Here is a 14,224-nt window from a genome sequence, read left to right on the forward strand (position 1 = left end):
AGTGGCCTGGTGCCCAGTCCTGTTTCTCTGGCTGTGCGGGTTCATGAACTCGGGCGTGGCCTGTACCCCAAGTCCTCCATGCTCGACTGGCTGGCACCTTCCAGTTCCGTGTCGTCTGGAAGATCTGGAGGCTCGGGGCTCAGAGAGGGGAAGTGGGGCATGTTCTCTGAAAGCAGGAACAGAGTTGGAACAGCATCTTCTCCTTTCCTGTTTCCCTCGGGGGACATTCAAGAACCAGGGTTTGGAGGGGAAAGACAGAGCTGCTCTCTGGGTCTCAGTTTCCCCTGATGTCGAATAGGAGATTGACAGCCCCAGCCCACTGGAATGTGTACGTGGCCAAGTTTTTGCCAGCCTACAGAGAAAGAAAAAAAGGAGAAAATGTTGACCATAGAATGAATGTTTTCGTAAAGCGAAGTGTTTTCAACCATGAGAGATGAGTCTTTGTCCTACGGATTTTGTTGGTATTAACATGTCATTTCCTTCCTGAAATGGTGGATATGGTTTTAATTTTGCAGTGTCCTTACTTGGCAAACACAGAAAGGTGAAAACTCTAGGACACTCTCAAGGCTGTTTGGGGGATGTAAGTGGTTCATGAAATCCCAAAGTTTGGAGTTCACTGAGCTCAGATGGTGTCTTGGGCTCCTTTGCACTCAGGGGGAAGCTGGGCGAGCACAGATGTGGCTGACAGGGGGCGACCAGAAAGAACCAAGAGGCTGGGCCCGGGCGGTGAAGGTTCCAGCTGCCAGAGCTGGACTGCGGAGGGGGGAATGTACCTGGTGCGTAGTGGGTGCCGACTGGGCAACAGGACAAGAGGATTCCCCTGTGAGGGCTCCATTCATGAATCAGTCAGGGCGGTGGGCAGAGAGAGGACCGGAGAAGAGAGAATGAAAAGGGGAGATGCTGATCTTGGGCAAGAAGGACACAAGGAGGCTGGTGGGAAGAGGAGCAGGAGGGGAGCCGGGAGCCTGCCTTATCTGGGAGGGAGGGCAAAGTCTTGATGAGAAGTGGGCTTTGTGGGGAGGAGCTGAGAGAGGGGCATCAGGGCGTCTGTAATGATGGGGGATACACAGGAGAGGAATGAGGAAAAGAAAGTTCTGAGAGGCTTGTATCGGGTTCAGAGCTGGATCTCTGTCTTAGGTTGGTTTCCGCAGATGCAGAGCCTGAGGCAAGGATTTGGGTGAATGTGAGGCAGGGAGGGTGTGCTCTTGGGCAGGGTGGGATTAGGGTGAGGCGAGGGAGGCAGGCTCATGAGAGTTCAGGGTTGCATCCCATCTTGAGTTAAAATGTTGATATTTTGCTCATCATGCATTTTGTGCATTAGTTTAGATTTTTAGAAAATATTGCGTTAAAATATCATCTACTTCAATTAGTGAGTTTTTGAGCACACTGTACATTTGCATTCAAGGACAGGGTGGGGCGGGGGTGGGTGAGGAGCTCAGTGAGGATGTGGTCCTGGGCAGAGACCAGCCTCATCCCGATGCCCCAGGGAGCACTGGAGCCCGTGCCATTCCCCAGGGCAGCTGGGGAGAGGCAGCTCCTGTGTGGCTGAGGGCAGTTCTCGGGAGAAGCGGGCAGCTGGGAGCCAGGAGCATCTAGCATTCTCTGCAGCTATGGGATGAGTGTCCCCCCGCTGGTAATGGGCATCAGACCCGGGCCCCAACAACATTGACCACAATCCTCTTTGTGCTGCTTTGAGAGATGGCAGTAAAAATTCAAATTATTTATAAGTGCTTTTGCTGTCGGACTGTGTTTCTTTGACTGTGACTGTGCTGGAGCTTCCAGGGCCAGGCATCTATTCTGTGATAGAATGGAGGAAGGGATGCTTTTCAGCCGGGAGGGTGTCCTGGGTGGGGGGGGTGGGCTGGGAGCAGAAACGTGGGCGGAGCCAGTGTGGCTGTGGGCATGGCCTGCGGGTGGGCTCATTTCCCTGGAGGGTGGGGCCCCGGGGAGGCAGGAAGGCCAGGGCAGAGTGTCTGTGACTGTGGCCAGGAGGAGAGGCAGAGGGAGGAGGAAGAGCTGAGAGGAGGGAGGAAGAAGAAAGTGGGCAGGAGAAGGCTTTGCCCCTGGGTGACCAGGCAGGTAGTGAGGGTCCCAGGGGTGGCCTGGCACTTTTGGCTCTTCCTAAACTGGGGAGGGAGGGTGAGGGAGCGGTGGAGTCCTGGGATCTGGGACGTTTAGTTCTGAGTCCTAGATCCCTGGAGTGGGTTGGGTTTCGTGGTGGAACTTGGGGAAAAGCACCAAAACCTTAGATGTTACAGACCTCCCAGGGCTCAGGGAGAGAGTCCCAGGGTTTCTCCCCTTTATCACACCCCCCCCCCGCCCCACTTTGGGATTTTAGGGAGACTCAGGGTCTGTATGTTCTTGCTAAAACTCTGCCTCTGCTCCACACAGTGCCTGAGTTTCCACCGTGAAAGCTTTAAATCCCAACTCCATTCGTAACATTCTGCTCCAGCCGTATTACGTGAATGTGCAAAGTTCTTGTGCATCCGAGCCTCGGCCTCTGCTGGTCACTTGGCCTGCGATGCCGGCCTGGCCAACTCCCACGTGTCCTTCAAGTTTCGCTTCCTCCAGGCAGCCTTCCCTGACTTGCCAGCTGGAGCTGATACTAAGCCCATATGTTCCCCTGGCATGCAAGCTTACTGTGTTATGATTACTCATCGTCTGCCTCCTCTGCCTGGCTTTAGGTTTCAAGGGAGTAAGAACTATATCTTTGTTTTACCAGCTCCTTGCCTGGTACCTGGCAGATAATATGGACTCAGTCAAGTTTATTGAATGTGTGAATGAGAAATATGTAATCTGTCATCAGATACTTACACCTCAGTGTGAAAGAAGCTCTGAGAGGTTTTTTACAATCACACTCCTTTTGGACTGTACCACGTTCAGGTCTAGGACAATGTCATATAATTGTGAGAATCATAATCATACTCAACAACAACAACAACAATAATAATAATAGGAATAGCAGCAGATGACTCACGGGGAACTTGCCAGAGGCCAGGCAGTGTTCTACGTGCTTTATGTTCCTTTTCTTAGTTAATCCTAATACCCACCCTATGAGGTATGTGCTGTTACTGCTGTATTTTACAGGTAGGGAAACTGAGGCACAGAGAATTTAAGAAACAGAGAGGTCTCACAAGTAGTAAGTGGCAGAACTGGGATTTGAACGTGGATGGTCTGGCTCCAGAAAATTCCCCCTTCACTATCACACATTGAGGATGGCTTTGGGTTCAAGTCCTGCCTCCTCCATTTTCTAGCTGTGTGACCTTGGGTGAGAGGCTTGAAGCCTCTGAGCTTCAGTTTCCCCATCTGTGAGGTGGGGGTGGTCATCAGGGCCGCTGGGAGGCTGGAGTAAAGTGAGGGACGAGAAGGACCCAGAGGGATGACGACGGCCGTTCTCATGCTCAGCGTCACGGCGGTTTCGAGGGCCCCTGCTCGTGGCTGCAAACCGCGGGGGCCCTTGGAAACCTGCCCTGGTGGAGACGTCACCAGGGCTCCTGGCAGGAGGGTGAGGAAGCAGGGAGGAGGGAGACAAAGGCTCCTCTGTTGGCCGCTTGGGCCCGCCCTTGGGTGGCGAGTTGGGAAGATGTAAGTGCCATGGAGAGGGAGATAGGGACCCCGCCTGGGAGTGGGGTGGGCACCCAGCTGTCCGCCAGGATTTGTTCTTCGTGCGCAGTGGGTGGAAAATTACTTTGGATCCTTTCCCCGGGGGCCGGAAAGGCGAGGGCCAGTTTGTGGAGGGGAGAGCTTTCTCTACACCCCAGGAATGCGATCACTGCTTTATTTTAAAACAGAATAACAGCAGAAAGCAGCTTCAAGCTGGCGGCTGCCCGGGGCTGCTCACGGCTGCCAAGCCAGCTCCAGAAAATGGCTCCTCGAGTGCTCGGCTCCGGGCCCTGAGATTGGGGACAACACCGGAAATCTGCTGGCTGGCCTGTCGCTCCCTGCTCTCTGTAGAGCCTGCCTCCTCCAGCCTGCCCGGCTTCTTCTCTGGGAACCCAGAGGGTCCAGATCTACCCTTTGGGGTTATCGAGGGGGCCTCGGGCTTAATCCTGTCTCCCTGACACCGTGGGTAGTTTCCTACATGCACAGAATTCGTTCCCAGTCTCTGATCCCCACAGTGGTGCTGCGAGCGATTGTTGTCTCCCTTTGATAAATGTGCAGACTGAGGATAACCAGTTGGAACAGCCGGGCATGGGATGAGCATCAAGATTCTCTGACTCCCTGTGAGACCTTGGCCCAGACGCAGCCCCGGTGCTGTGGGAGCCGACAGTCTAAGGGGCTTGGAAGCATTTTCTCGATAGATTAAAACAGAGAATAGCCAGTTCAAAGGGAGGGCTTAAAACTTGTTTGCTCATCATAGAAGATAAGGGCTTGAGAGCCCCAGGTGCTATTAAGAATAAGTGGGAGATGATACACACAGAAAATGACTGATTGCCACATTGTAACACATACGTAATGATAAGTTGTAACAGTGAGAGATGGGAAACAAGCTAAGTGCCCATCCCCAGGGGACTGATTAAATAAATGATGACAAATCCAATGGTGGAATACTACGCAGCTGTCAAAAAGGACAGATGCTTTTGACACACTGATGTGAAATCATCTCCAAGATATTTGGTTAGGTAAGAAAGACAAGTTGCAAAAGAGTGTGTATAGTATACTACCTTTTATGCAAAACAGGAGAGAAATGAGAATCTACATTTGTATTTGCCTAAGGACACTCTGGAATGAGACATGAAAAGCTAATAAAAATTGATGGGCGCCGTGGGGACTGGGGGCCGGTGGCAGGGTAGGAGTAAGCATTTACATTCTAACCTTTTTCTAATTGTAGGAGGTTTCGAACATCACCCATTAGATGGAGTTGTGTTGCCCAGTCAAAACTTTAAATTAAAAGAGGCAAATTAGAATTGTGAATGGATGCCCATTAGGCTAAAAGTAAGTGTTGCTATGAAGTGTGATTATAAGCTCTAAGGTCCACCGCTTCCATCGCCATTATCTCCTTGACCATCACACGAACACATTAGGGATTTTAAACTTAGTTCTGCCCGACTTCAGCTCCTTGATGTCACAAGGGGAAGATCTGAACCTCTGGCCCATCTGAACCCAGCCTGAGAAGGTCCTGCTGAGCCTCACGCAGCGCCCGCTCCTCCCTCCAGAGGCCAAGGGATGTGCTCCTGGTGGCCCCCTGTGGCCGTGGGTGGTCAACTGACTCTCACAGTGGACTTACCATCTCATCCCAAGAGAACCCTTGAACGCTCCGTGAGGTGAGGTGACTATAGGAAAGGAATGTGGGCTCGTGGGCTCACTTTGGAGAGATGTTTCAGAGACGATAATGACTGGAGACCCAGGCTGAATTGAGAAAACATGCTGCTAGGGCTTTCAGCCAGCCTCTTCTCTGCCAGGGTGCCCAGACTCTGCCCCCACCCCAGCACCAGACAGGCTGTGTATTAAATATACTTACCGTTTCCTGTTAAAATTAACCAGAGACACTGACGAGCCCCCATCGCGTATTGTGGCCACCAACTGCCCTGTGGCTGTAACTTTCCATCCCAAGGCGACGCCCCTCCCATTTCTGCTGGGCTCTCGCCTCGCCCCTAGTTCTCTGATCCTTGGGGATTTTGGAAAGACCCCAGGACTGCCCTCATAGCTCTTGGGCCTGCTGTAAATACGCGGGAAACGCCCCCATACCTCCCACTCCCAGCTGATCCTGGGCCCCACCCCTGCCCGCCCCAGGTGGGTCCGTCAGGTCTTCCTGAACCTTCTCAGGAGTCCGGCAGATAGGTCCCTTGCAGCTTCTTCCTCTTCTGCCTGTCTGTCTGTCTGTCTGTCTCTGAGTCTTTGTATTTGCTCTGGCTTTCTTTCTTCCCCACTCTTGCTGTTCTGCGGTTTCTGTACTGTCACTGCGTCTCTCTGTCCTTGTCGTCCCCATTCCTGCGTCTCGTTGTCCCCCTCCTGCCGCATTTCTCTGTCTCCTCTTCCCCCTGTGTTTCCTCCACGCCTGTCGCTCCTCGCGGCTCTGTCTACGCCGTGGTGCCACCGCCCTCTGTTCCCTCTGCCTTCTCTCTGTCCCTCTCTCTATCCCCTTCTTGGCTCCCCGGCTCCCTCCTCCCCACTGAGGTCACCGCCCCCACCAATCCCCGCCCTGCTGGGGCCTGAGGTGGGGAGGACCCTTCTCCCGACCCCCAAGAGCTGAGGGGCAGGCCCGGCTTCGTGGGCTAGTGACCGGGGCGGCCCGGGCTCAGAGGGGCCTCACTGGCTGATGTCCCGCAGTCACTGTCTCGAGATCCTTACTACTTTCTGGTAAGGGGCCTGTGCGTCCACACGCACCGGGCCCCGAAAGGTGTGCAGCTGGTCCCGCTGGGCGTTGTGAGCTTCTGGGAGGAGACACCCTGGGGCTGAGATGCAGGTAGTCTGGTTTCCAGTCCTGCTCTGCCCCTTGTCCACCCAGTGGGAACTGACACCTGGACGTCCCCTGAGGCTTCCCGGGTGCTCCCAGTGGGTGGTTATCCTTCAACAACAGAAAGCAGTTGCCAGAGTCACTCCTATTTTTCAGATGAGACAGACCAAGGCTCAGAGAGGCCAAGTCACTTGCCCAAGAGCACACAGCTCGTAGGCTGAAGTAAGCTGCCTCTGGAATCTGGGTGTTCAGGCGGAGACCAGAGGGGCCTCGGCAGGCTGCCCTTTTATCTGCGCTCTGAGCTCAGTCTCTGCGTCTGTGAAACAGAGGTGACGACAGTAGCTGTCTCTGTGCAGAACCCACGGGCATCTAAATCCTGGAAGGTTCCTGGCACAGGGGCCTGGCACGTGGCTATCTTCTTAAACAGCAACCACAGCCTCTCTGAGCCTCAGTTTCCTCATCTGCCAAATGGGGATCTAGGTGGTAGCCGCCTCACAGGGCCCAGCACAGCTCGGGGGCCCGGTCAGTGCTCCGGCCTTCTGTTCCACCAGCCCCTCTCCTGTGGGGCAGAGGAGGGTAGATCTGTGAGTGGGGAAACCTCATGATTTATTGTCCAAATGGGGACACTTTTAGAGTGAAAGTGGCACTCTTAACACATATGTTGGGACAAGAGGGATAAACCGGGCTCTAGGGTCATCTACATAGAGGTCACGAGTGTCCTTGTCGGCATCCTGTTTCCCGAGTGAGCGTGGAGGAGGGAGCATGACGACGCCCCTGGCCCATCCCCAGCTGGGAGAGAGCGAGGCTGGGTTCTAGCATTTTCCACAGAGCAGAGGGTCCTGCTTACCGCTGCTAACAGTATCGAGGCGTCAGTTCAGAGAAAGAAGTCAGGGAGAACGCCTCGATGGCCTCGCAGTTCAGGCCTGCTCCCACATATTCTAGAACTTTCTCCAGAGGAAGCCTGCACTGGATGTCTTGGCTGAAAAACGCTGTTGCTCCTTTGGTGGGGCGGCTGGGAAAAGCGGCTCCTACTGAGAGCTGCCGTTTGGGGCAGCGCCGCAGGCTTATGGGGGGCGGGGCCCCCGCATTCCAGCAGCAGGGGTTTGGAAGCCTCTCCGGAAACATCCGGAAGCTCGAGGCTGCGTCCACGGTCAGGGCGTCATTGAGGATGCTGGTCACCTCTCCACAGGGACCTCTGGAGGAAGTCCTTCTGCCCCCGGCCCTGGGAAGGCTTGTCAGTCCCCGGAGCGGGTTTGTTTTTGGCACTGGCACGTGACTGCCGGAACTGCTTCTCCTTTTCCAGACTGGGAGCCCGGGTGTCCACTGCGAGGCCCGCCCATGCTGAGTATTTAGGATGTTACTTATCGTCTGCATTTTTTCTCCCCCTCCGCCAGCCCTGGCTCCGTCCTCGGCCTCCACCCACATCTCCCTTCCTCCTTCACTCTCACTTTTCCTTTCCGTTCCCCTGAATACCTGGCCACCCCTTGCAAGATATTTTCCCCTCCCTTCTGGACCGAGCAAATAATTAAGCAAATCAACGAACCCACAAGCGAAAACATCTGGCAGCACCTCGCCCCTCTGCCCAGGGAGCGCGGTCCCAGCTGGTAGCGGCCGGCAGGCGAGGGGTTAAGAATGATGCAGTTGAAGTGAGGAAGGGGCCGCAGCCAGGGGCAGGAGGTGGCCCATTGTCCTGTGTGACTCCAGGGTGCTGAACCAGGCTTGAGAGCAGCTTGCTGGGGTTCAGTTTAGCACAAAAAGGCAGTGCTTTCTAATGACTTGTGTTTTTCTAGAAATTCTGCTGGTGGGGTGGGGGAGGAGAGAAAAACGGCAGAGCCCAGGGAGAGTTCATTTCTGATTATTTTATTTCCTTGAGGCTTGGGGGAGATCTGGCCTGTTGGTGGGCTGCAAGGAAGAGGCGACTGGAGATGAGAACAAAGGTCATTCGGGAGACGAGTAAGGACTCAGGGACTCAGGAGGGAAGGTCCCAGGCGGAGGCGACTTGCTGAAGGCCACCCCCACATGTTGCCTGGGCACGGGGTTCGCCCCTCTGCCCCCCACAGCATCCCCACACCTGGCACCGTGCGTGGCACACCGCAGACATCTGCCGAATTAATTGAGTGAAAAACACAAAGCTTGTGATTCCACAGCTGGAATTCCGACTTGATGTTTCCTGGCTCCGGAAGTCGCTCTCTTTAAACCTAACAGCCAAGGGGCGCATTTCCCGGAGCCGGGGTCTTTACATCTGTAGGGTGACCAGCCTGTCTGGGATGACGGGTCCCCCTGAAGACCCTGCATTTGTGATCTCGCGTCATTTTTACATCAACCCACTGTGCAGATGGGGAGACCGAGTCCAGGACCCAAGATTACGTGGCAAGCGTGGGGTCCCGCTGACCTGGGCGTCTGGCTTTGCTGCAGCCGCCTGAGGATTAAGCTGTCGGCTGCTCCAGGCCGCTTTCTTTTTTCTGCAACGTGAGGGTGGCAGACCCCTCGATCCTAAAGCCTGTCCAGCAATGGCTTTTAGGATTCTGGAATTTCCTCCTCTTCCAGAGGCTGTTTTTTCCGTTAGGGATGGGGCGGGGGGGGGGGGGGCAGCTTTCCCAGCAAGACCCGTCCTGGGCAAGTCTTGGGCTTGGCCTTGGGAAAGGTGACAGTGCCGTGCAGGGTCGAGGGGGAGGGCAGCTGGTCCCCCCCGCCCCCCTTGCCTGGGAACGGGGTGGGAGCTCATACTCCGCCGGCCTGGGTGCTGGCAGCAGCGCCAGCTCTGTCGTCATCTGCCTGGGCTGCAGCCAGGGAATTCCGAGGGCCCAGACCTGCTGAGGGCCCCAGGGCCCCTGTGCCTCGGGCTGGCAGGGTGCGGCAGGGGCATCTCCAGGCTCAGAGATCTCTCGGGGGCCTCCCTCGCTGGACAGGCCTCTGCAGCCCCCGCCTTGGATGGACCCTGGTGTGTGGTGACCGCGCGGTCCAGAGGTGGGTGAGTGGGGTCGCTGGGGGCTCTTGGAGGTGGGTTGTAGATGTGTGAGATGCTGCAGCCCCGCCAGCCCTGGGCACAGGTGGGGGCAGCAGGCGCAAGGACGCAGGGCTTTGCACTGGGGGGAGGGGTCCCCAGTGGGCAGGTCACAGAACGTCAGGGCAGTCACGGTGATCGGGGACATGGGCCCTGGTGTCAGAACAGCCGAGGTTCAAGTCCCACCTCTGTCTCTTCCTAGCTGTGGGGTCTTGCTTCTTTGTGCCTCAGTTTCCACATCTGCAAAATGGAAATAAAAACACCCACCTCGCAGCTTTGTTCTGAGTAGAGGCACTGGGTGCGCAGTTGGTACCGCATAACTGGGGGTTCATATCATCGTCCCCAGCCTCTCAGTCTCTGTCCCTCTCACCCCAGGGCTGCGCCCGGGACCCCGTGCCAGGTGAGGGCTCTGAGTCCCCACGGAGAAGCCTTGCTGGTGAGACTCAAGGAAGGCTGATGGACAGGACGGGATCCCACTTGACCGCCTGCCCAGCCTTGTAGTGACCAGGCTGTCAGCCCACCCGGGTGCTGGGAAGCACTGTGATGAGGACAGAGCAAGGCTGGGCACTGTGCATGGGGGCCAGGACCCCTGGGGCACAAGGGAGCGGGTTGGTTTGAAAGGACTTGGGCTCCAAGGTCCCCTCAGGGGCCCCTCCCATGGGAAATGGTTGAGGGCTTCCCAGGAGTCCTGCAGCCCTGTTCCAGGTCAGTGACCCCAGGTCTGACCCCCCCCGGGCTGGCCGAGGGGAACAGAGACCAGTGCTCACACCCAGGGCCCTCCCTTCCTCTCTCTGCAGCTTATCTCCACCCGTCTCCAGTTCTGAGCTGCCTTTTCCCCTTTACTTCCGTCCCCTGCCTGGAGCCCTGGGACGTCAGGATTACAGACATGCGCACGCTCACCCGACGTGCACACTTTTAGCCTTTTCTCCATCGATGGTGAGAGAACAAAGCCAGGATCTGTTCTCAGCACTTTACAAGTGTCTAGTTATTTAACCCCAGAATAGTTCTGTGTAAGAGGTGTAAGTAGTGACTTCCCCCACTTTACAGATGGGGAAACTGCGGCTCGGTGTGTAAATGATTCTCTCAGTCCCCACAGCTGGCTGAGATTAAACCCAGGCTGCCTGGCTCCTGAACTGGGGGTCCCTCCACCACCCGGCCTCGGTGACAGCCTGAGTTGGATAGGCTGGGTGTTTAGCTTTCTCCAAAAATCCTGTTTTGGCAAATAACTCGTGATAACATAATAGTAACATTTCCGGACATAAGCTGTCCTAGGCGGCTGCCCTCGGCTCTCCTACCTGTGAGGCCCCAGATTCCTCCACACTCACACCCCAACTTTCTTTTCTTTCTCTTTCCTTCTCCCCGTTTCCTGCGCTTCAAAGTCTTCCCCTCTCAGTCCAACTTGTCCATTTTTAGAGATGTGGAAACTGAGGCTTCACCAGAGAGGGAAGGTGCTCGCCTAAAGTCACACAGCGAACTGGGAATGCAACAGGAGCCCTGTTGGTCTGGTCGCTACATTTAGCCCCCAATGCTTCCCCAGGTTTGCTGGAGTGGAAGATGGAGGGGGGCGGGGGGATGAAGTTGCATCTTTGAGATGTCCCCCGCCCCGTCATTTAGCATCAACCATTCTCTCCTTCTCCTCTCTCCACACCCAGGACCCTTCCAGCCCCGCCACGAACCAGCCTGAACCAGTGGAAGGGTCTTTTGGCCGGCAGGCTCCCAGGGTCCCTGCGTGAGCTCCTGGGGCCGCGTGGGGGTGGGAGTGATGGAGAGGGGGCCCCAGGGCCGGGTGGAAGGAGATCCAGGCTTGGAGTCTTCAGGGCTCAGGTACCAGAAAGGGTGCTTTCCACGTGCGGGCTCCAAGTGAGGGTCCCGCCCCATCCGGGTGCCTCTCTCACTGTGTTATGCCAGCCAGAAGCCCTGGGGCATCTTTGCCGCCTTACCCTGCTGCCCCCCCAGGTTCAGTCCCTCCTCACGTCCCGTCGGTCCTGCCTGCTGCCATCCCCCGTCTCCACACCCAGGTCACCGCCGTGCTGTCTCCCGGCTCATGGATCCCCTCTCTCCTCCCCACGGCCCTGCTCTGCACAGAGCCCTCACTGGTCCCCGCTGCCTCAGATTAATGTGCCAGCTCTTCACCACGGCCCCACGGCCTTCCTTCCCGCCAGGCCCCATGATGCCTCCGGCCTTATCTCTCATACTCCCACCTCTCCACCCTGCCCTCCTCCTCCATTCTTGGCCACCGAGCTCCCAACTCTTCTATTCTGTCCTGCCGCCCTGCCTTCTCTCGTGCTGTCCCCTCTATGCCCTTCTACGATTTCCCCCTCAGCTGGGACTGGGCCCTTCCTCCTCCTGGCTCCTGCTGTGTTCACACAGACATCCACCACAGCACCCGGAATGCGCAGACTCCTGGGTTCGAATCCTTCTGCAGCTTCCAGGCTGGGCAACCTTGGACAAGTTACGTAACCTCTCTGAGCTTCTACTTCTTCCTTTGTAAAATGGGGCTTGGTGATAGTTCTAACCTCACGAGACTGATGGGGGGAATGAGTTAATAACATGGAAATGCCTCCCACATAGTAAGCTGTCAAATCATACGTTTATTTAACAAATTTTATGGAGCGCCTCCTAAGTGTCATGCACTATTTAAGGTCCTGGAGTAGCAATGAATAAAATGGAGCAAAGGGTCTGCCTTCAAGAAATGTCAGCTCTGATTGATGCATCTAATCTGTCCCCACCTCCTCTGTCCACCGCCCCGTGAAGGTGGGGACGGCGTCCAATTCATTTGTGCATCAAACAGCCAGGGCAAGTTCTGGCCCATAGCTCCTTTGTGAAATGAAGAAAAAGTCTCCAGTTTGGGGATTCCCTGGAGAGCCTGATTGCCCTAGAGGGTTTATTGCCCCTGAGGGAGCCCCTTCATGCAGAAATGGACATTGTAGGGTCAGGCAAACAGGTCTGCGGGGCCCTCAGTCTCGCTCTCGTGCTACCGGAGTAGCCCGGCTCCCAGATGTTGGTCTCTCCCCATCCCTGAGCTCTCTTCCTTTGGCCTTGGTCTCATCTCCATTAGATCTGCCCACGTGGTGGCAGTGCTGGTGTCCTGCAGCGCCGGGCTTCCCTCCTGAGCCCTGGCTCCAACAGTTTTAGCAAGAGTCCCAGAGAAGGCTCTCATTGCCAGCTGGAGGCCATGTGCCCAATTCCGGAAGCAGTCATTGGTCGCTAGGGGAAGGGGGTCTTCTCATTGGCCAGGGCTGGAGCAGTGGGTGGGGTCAGCGGCTTCCAAGCCCCGCAGCCTGAGCTGGGGGGAAGGATGGCTTTGCACTAAGAAGAGGTGCTCAGGCCACTCCACAGCAGGCCACTCCTGCTCCACCAGGAGCAGGTGTAGGTTTTAGAAGGAAACTGCAGAGAGGTAGGTGAGGAGGAATAGAATAGCGGGTGAGGCACCGGCCCTGGAGCCAGAGCCCAGTCCAAATGCAGCTTCCTAACTGTGTGGCCTCAGGCAGGTTGCTTAACCCCTCTGTGCCTCAAATTCCTCGTCTGTAAAATGGGGACGATGATACCTCCTGTGTTTTTACTGTCCGGATTATATCAGTTCACGTGCGTCGAGCATTTAGAACAGTGCCTGGTGCCTTGGACACCGTCAATAAATGTTCACCACTGTTTTAGTCTGTTGAGGCTGCTGTAACAAAAATATCACAAACTAGGTGGCTTTTAAACTACAGAAATTTATTTCTCACAGTCCTGGAGGTTGGGAAATCCAAGATTGGCAGTTTTGGTGGTTGGTAAAGGCCGGCTTCCTGGTTCAGAGATGGCCGATGCCGTCTTCTTGCTGTGTCCTTACGTGGTGGGTCTGGGGAGCTCTCTGGGGTCTCTTAGAGAAGCCCTAATCCCATTCGTGAGGGCCCGCCCTCGTGACTAAGCACTTCCCCAAGGCCCCCCCTCCTCACACCGTCTCAGTGGGGAGTAGGTTCCACATATGAATTTGGGGGAACTTGAACATCAGTCCATAGCAGTTACTACCATCATTATTATGTTTCCTGCAGTTAACTGGGTGGGGGAGTTAAAAGTAGGACTCTAATGGTGGAATTCCAGGCCTGGGGACCGCCTTTCTGGAATCCGAAATCAGCACCCAGGGGTGCTCCTTCCTCTGCATTCGTGCTCCCCTCCTGGGGGTCTGCAGACGCACCTGCCCCGCACACCCGTCCCGGGATGAGCATATCCTGTGAGCTGCTGCTCTGGCTGTCCCTTGGCTTTGTCGCCTCCTGTCGCTCCCCACCCCCGCGCCGAAAGCTCCTGGGTCCCTGGGCCCAGGGATGGGGAATCAGCGTTGCCATGGCAACCAGATTTCGTCTGTGGCATCAGGGATTCTGCGGGTGGAGGGTGGGCCTCAGCCCCTGGGACTGGCCGCTGTGGGCCCCACTCCGGAGCCTGGCTTCTCCCAGGATGCCTCATCCGGGTGTCTCTGGTCCCCGTTCATTTGCTCACCCGAGCCCTTTCTCAGAGCATTCGAAGTTGTCATGGAAACGGCTCCAGAGGCAAATCTGCCTGTGTGGGCTGAGGAAAATCCCTCAAGAAAACAGGGCCATTGCCAGCCTCCCCCCACCCCCTCCCGGCTCTCTGTTGGGACCCTTGAGTCCTGCAGCCTCCGAAGACTGCCAATGCTGAGTGGACCTGGACCTGGTGGGAGGACCCTCACTCAGCCTCCCAGGCCCCTCGCTGGTCTCCTGGCTCCCGTCTCCCCTCTTCCAACGCAGTCCCCGAATCAGCTGTGCAGGAGAGAGTGGGGTCATTTCAGAAAGATGGACATTCCTCTGCCTGGAAACCATCCATGGCTC

At 56.1% G+C, this 14,224-nt stretch overlaps 1 protein-coding gene across 5 annotated transcripts in view; it reads left to right on the top strand.

The window, feature by feature from the left end:
* CMKLR1 (chemerin chemokine-like receptor 1) overlaps positions 1 to 14,224 on the top strand; it is a 47,983-nt gene that overhangs the window by 14,267 nt on the left and 19,492 nt on the right. Inside the window, exon 1 of one of the 5 annotated variants that reach the window (XM_070275348.1) lies at positions 9,018 to 9,364. The exons of the other annotated variants lie outside the window; for them this stretch is intronic. The gene's annotated coding sequence lies outside the window, so the exon portion shown is untranslated. Of the gene's footprint in view, positions 1 to 9,017; positions 9,365 to 14,224 lie in introns of those variants that run through there. 5 annotated transcript variants of the gene reach the window in all.

This window comes from Equus caballus, chromosome 8 (assembly GCF_041296265.1).
Source record: "Equus caballus isolate H_3958 breed thoroughbred chromosome 8, TB-T2T, whole genome shotgun sequence".
In the NCBI taxonomy this organism is placed as follows: Eukaryota; Metazoa; Chordata; class Mammalia; order Perissodactyla; family Equidae; genus Equus; species Equus caballus.